General features: G+C 49.3%; 1 pseudogene; it reads left to right on the top strand.

The window, feature by feature from the left end:
* Window positions 1-599: 599 nt before the first annotated feature.
* On the top strand, window positions 600-5,323 carry LOC122729007 (annotated as a pseudogene).
* Window positions 5,324-5,667: the final 344 nt, after the last annotated feature.

Here is a 5,667-nt window from a genome sequence, read left to right as displayed (position 1 = left end):
CTGAATCTATTCACATGTGACATGGCAGAATCTAAGGCATAAAATGTCAATTCAATTTGCTACCAAAAATCTCCATGCACTATTTGTATACAAATAGAAATAGAGCCACAGGAAGGTTAGGTGATTGATATTGGATCCCATTTATGTCATGTAATATTCATAATTTAGCTTTCTTTTACAAGTTTGTCCATACACTTGATAAGCATGCCTTCAACTCTTAGACTTATGTTACACACTCCCAAAACCATGGTGAATGGATGCACCAAATTTATCTTGATATCATAGTTCTCTAATGTATCTGTAGTTCTACCTCAAGTGACTTCATGTAACACCAATAACAGATGAAATGAGTTTTTATTAATCATATTTTCTTATCTCTGCAAAAGAAGAGGCAATTTGATAATTACCTATAAAGCATTACACTTTTGACAGCATTTAAAAAACAAATTATACACATTGTTTTGAGGTTGTTTGTTGCTTGTCAGCCTATTGGCTGTAAATTCTTCCTGTAAAGATCTGTTTTCCACATTTGCAAGTCAGCATATTAGGCATTACTGCCTCATACCTGAAGAAGAATAGCAGAATAGTCTTTAAAAACAATGCATCAGAGGACACTGACTGAGGCCCGCGCCGGGCGATCGTCCTTGGCGGCGGAGGCTGGAGCTCGAGCGGAGCTGAATGAGGCCCGGGCCCAGCCTCTGCAGAGAGCAGGCCAGCAGCGCGGGATGGCTGCGTCTGTGGCGGCGGGAGCGGGCAGCCCCGGCTCCGGGGACGGGCCCGCGGGCGCCGACAAGCGCGGGCCCGGGGGGCCCGGAGGATCGGCCGCCTAGGCCTCGGCGGCGTCCAGGGGGCGCTCGGCGCCGGGGCCCGCCGCCACCTCCGCAGCCTAGGCCGCCGCCGCCTTCTCATTGTCGTCCTCAGCCGACAGCCCCTCGCCTCCTAGAACCTCGGGCGGCGGGCCCAGCGAGGCGAGGCGGCCGAGCTGCTGGAGCACTGTGGCGTGTGCCAGGAGCGCCAGAGGCCCAGCCTGCACTCGGCGCGTGGCCAGTGCCCGCTGCTCGAGCCCGCTTCCTCCGCCGACACCGCGGCCGCCAACAACTGGGGCGACGGCACAGTGGTGGACTGCCCCGTGTGCAAACAGCAGTGCTTCGCCAAGGACATCGTGGAGAACTACTTCATGAGGGACAGCGGCCGGACCCCAAGGATGCCAACCAGTGCTGCACCAGTTGTGAGGACAACGCCCCGGCCACCAGGTACTGCGTGGAACGCTCGGAGCCCTCTGTGAGACCTGTGTGGAGGCGCATCAGCGCATCAAGTACACCAAGGACCACACCGTCCACTGGCCCCGCCAAGTCCCTGGACAGGGAGGGCATCGGCTACTGCTCAGTCCACAAGCACGAGCCCTTGGTCCTATTCTTTCTTTCTTTCTTCCTTTCTTCCTTTCTTCCTTCCTTTCTTTCTTTCTTTCTTTCTTTCTTTCTTTCTTTCTTTCTTTCTTTCTTTCTTTCTTTCTTTCTTTCTTTCTTTCTTTCTTTCTTTCTTTCTTTCTGTCTGTCTTTCTTTCTCTTTCTTTCTTTCTCTTTCTTTCTTTCTGTCTTCTGTCTTTTCTGTCTTTCTGTCTGTCTTTCTGTCTTTCTTTCTTGGGGCGGGGGGGTGGGGGCATTGTTTGATCAAATGCAGTTGCTTAATTTTTCAATACTGCTCTTAGGGAGTAAATATTTAATAGTGAAATAGTAATTGTGAAATACAGTGTACTTAAAAGACACAACACTGGTGCTTTTCAATCATCATATTACTAAGACTTGTTTGCAGTCTGAAAGAGAAAAAGAAACAGATTTTTAAAACCCTCGATTTTTAGAGCAGGGTGGGCCACAGATCCTAGAATGTCAGGGCTGTTAGGGTTCTTAGCACATCATAGACTTTGAAGGGAGAGTAGTGGAAGGAGCAGAAAAGGGAAGGCAGTCTGAACCTTGAATGTCAGAGATAGGAGTGGACATTAAAGACGGAAGATCAGATCAGAGAGGGGGTATTATAATGTAAAATAACTGAGCTTGGAAGAAATGTATGATCCAGACTGCCAGGTCCTATAGGGACCAAGAACCTGGATCATGAGAGGTAGAGGGGACTTCCGAAGAGAGTAGGAGATGGACAGAGCCATTTGACAAAGGCAGTAAGTGGGGTCTGACTTTGGAAGAGCCAAGCTTCTAGAGAACCAAGACTTTCAGATCTAGAAGGTGTCTAAGAAATCTCAATGGACTTCTTGAGAAGAACAGAGTTTGTTGTTGTTTTTAATGCTCTCAGGAAGCCTAGGACTAGAGAGAGACAGGGTAATTGGAACTCCAGTAAGAGCTTGGAAGAAATTTATTATCCAGACTGCCTGATCTGGATGAACCCTGGATCTGGTAATATAAGAGGTAGGAGGGACTTCAGAAAACAGAGGGGGAAATGGACAGAGCCATAGGAAAGAAAATAGTGTCAGCCAGTGGGACCATAGGTAGACCAGGGGATCTAAGAGTAGCCATAGAGAAGGGAATGTGAGAGCTGGGAGGGCACCTAAAACAAGGGGTGTCCTATCAGGAGAGCGTATGAAATGTCATATTTATGGTTTGGAGTTGTTCTGAAAGAAGAGAGCTATGAGGAGCCATTGAAGATTGCTAGATTTCATTTGTTTTGAATAGAATTTTATTTTACAAAATATATGTAAAAACAAATTTTAAAAAACTTTGTGTTCCAACTTCTCTTCCTCCCTCCATTCCCACCCCCTCCCCCACCCATGAGAACTCAAGCAATTCAAAATAAGTTATACATGAGTAGTCATGGAAAACATTCCCATATTAGCTAGTTGTGAGAGAAAAGAGTAAAAAAAACAAAAACAAAAAAACAAAAAACCCCTTCAGATTAAGGAATTGTCAAAGAGGAAAAGAAAAAAAATTTTAAATGTGTTTCCATCTGTTTTCAGATACTATCAGTTCTTTCTCTGCAGATGGGCTGCCATCTTCATAAGTCCTTCAGGGTTAAATTGGATCATTGCCAAGGCAATGAAGATTGCTAGATTTTAAGAAGAGGTGCTAGATTTTAAGAACTGGAAGGAACCTTCGAACACTAAATCTTAGCCCTGAGAACATGGATTATTTTGTGTTCTCTGGTTAACAAGGCATGGAGAGAAACAGGATAATTGAAAGCCTAGTAAGAAATGAAATTGTGTGGGGGCAGCTAGGTGGCACCAGCCCTGGATTCAGGAGGATGAGTTCAAATCCAGACTCAGGCACTTAACACTCACTAGCTGTGTGACTCTGGACAAGTCACTTAACCTTCATTTCCCTGAAAAAAAAAAAATGAAATTGTGGCTTGAAATGCTACCTTTATTTCCATATAATTTATATCCAGAGAGTGGTGATTGTCTGAATTAAAACTCAGGTCCTGAACAACACAGCCAAAGGTATCAACATATAATCCAGTACCTTATATGGCTCTAAGAAATCAAAACAATCTTCCAAGACAATCTTTTCCTCATAGGACACTAAGCATGTTGGACAAACAAAAACAGAATGATCATTGATTGGATTCCGTGCAGTTCCTTGATAACTTAAGACTATTAATGGTAATGCCTTGGTCCTCTTCTGTGAGAGTTGTGACACCCTCACGTGCTGAGAGTGCCAACTCAATTGCCCACAAGGACCGTCAGTACCAGTTCCTGGAGGATGCTGTGAGAAACCAGAGGAAGCACTTGGCCTCCTTGGGCAAGTGCTTGGGGGATAAGAACACCAAGGAAGTGAGTACCTTGATCCACCAGGTGAAGGATGTGCAGAAGTGGGTGCAGGTGGATGTGAAGATAGCCATCCTGCAGATCATGAAAGAATTGAATAAGCACAGTTGAGTGCTGGTCAGCAACATCCAGAAGGTGACAGGGGGCAGCAGGAGCACTTGGAGCACCAGCACTGGACTATGACCAAGATCCAGCATCACCAGGAGCACATCCTGCGCTTCACCTCCTGGGTCCTGGAGAGCCACACCAACACTGCCCTGCCTTGTCCAAGAAGCTGATTTACTTCCAGCTTCACCAGGCCCTCAAAATGATCGTGGATCCTGTGGAGCCTCAGGGGGACATGAAGTTCTAGTGGGACCTCAACACGTGGACCAAAAGTGCTGAGGCCTTTGGCAAGATTGTTTCCAAGATGAGTGGTCCTGACTCCCCTCCCCGTCCACCCAGCAAGCCTGGAGGCAATCAGGCCATGGACCTGCAGTAGGGATATGGGAGCTACGGCCCAGATGACCCCTACAATGCTGAGCCCAATGTGTTGGGGATGAAAAGGTCCAGATCCGGTGAGGGGGAAGTGAGTGACCTTATGCAGAAGGTACCGGAGTGAGTTTGGAACGCCTTGATTTGGACCTCACAGAGGACAGCCAGCCCCATCTTCAAAGTCTTCCCTGGAACCACCAACGAGAACTACAGCCTCAGCATCATTGAGGCACCAGGGGGGCCTCCCATGCCACCCATGGCCATGGTTAAGGAGGAAGAGACCTAGGTTGCCATCGGAGTCCTCCCAGCAGTGATGGGGCTGAAGACAAAACTGCTGCTCCTGCATCCCCTGGATGCCTGGGGACCTGAGGGCCTTCACCTGGCCTCACCCAGTGGCAGCACCAGCTCTGGCCTGGAAGTGCTGGGTGGTTCTGATGCAGCCGTGGCAGCCACTTCCACTACTAGTGGCCCCCAAGCCGTGGATGACAGCGCCACCATCTGACGAGTCAGACAGAAGCTGGGGGACCTGGTGATTTGTAGCCAGTGCAAATTCTGCGTCCATTTGGAATGCCACCTGCCTACTCTGCAGGAGGGGCCTGGGAAGGAGTGGAGCTGCTCCCTGTGCCAGGAGGTGGTGGACTGTAAAGATGAGGTCCCTCTTCCTGGCCCCGAGAGTGTGGCCTTGACCCCTGATGGGGACACCTGCCCCACCAAGCCATCACCTACTAACCAGCAGAAGTGTGAGCATGTGCTGCTGGCCTTGCTCTGTCATGAGCTGTGCCGTCCCCTGCACTGACTGGCCACAGACCCCACTCCCTCAGCGGAGCAGCCGGGCACCCTGAACTTCACTCAGATCCGAGGGCACCTGCAAAAGAAGCTGTCGCCCCCTATGGCTGCCCCCAGGAGTTTTCCCAGGATGTGGGCCCCACGTTTAAGCAATTCAACAAACTCACGGAGGAAAAAGCTGATGTCCAGTCCATCATCGGCCTTCAACACTTCTTTGAGACTCGCATAATTGAGGCTTTTGGGAACACCAAGTTCTCGGATATTCTGGTGGAGTGCCTCCCTCCCCTCTGGAGCTGATGGGGCCCTCATTGATGGTAACGGAGCCCCACCTTGTCCCGGAATGGAACCATTGTCCCCGCACTCATTCCCTCCTCCACCTGTGGGTCCTTCTGTATCCTCCCCCAGATATGGTTTTTACTTCTCTCAATTTAATAAAAATGTAACCCAGGAGGCAAGGTCCCCCAAGTCATGCAGACCCAGAGCAAGCAGGATATCCTGGGGCATCCCTGGCATGGGGCTGGTTTAGTGGGCATAGTTGTTTCGTGGCCCACCCCAGCCCTTCCCCCCACGTTTAGCGAGGCTTCTCTGGACTGCAGTCCAGGGAGGGGAGAGGGCCCCAACCCTGAGGCTGCCAGTGGTTA

The sequence above is a fragment of the Dromiciops gliroides genome, chromosome 5 (genome assembly GCF_019393635.1).
Source record: "Dromiciops gliroides isolate mDroGli1 chromosome 5, mDroGli1.pri, whole genome shotgun sequence".
Taxonomy (NCBI): domain Eukaryota; kingdom Metazoa; phylum Chordata; class Mammalia; order Microbiotheria; family Microbiotheriidae; genus Dromiciops; species Dromiciops gliroides.
This window is presented reverse-complemented; position numbering and strand designations above follow the sequence as displayed.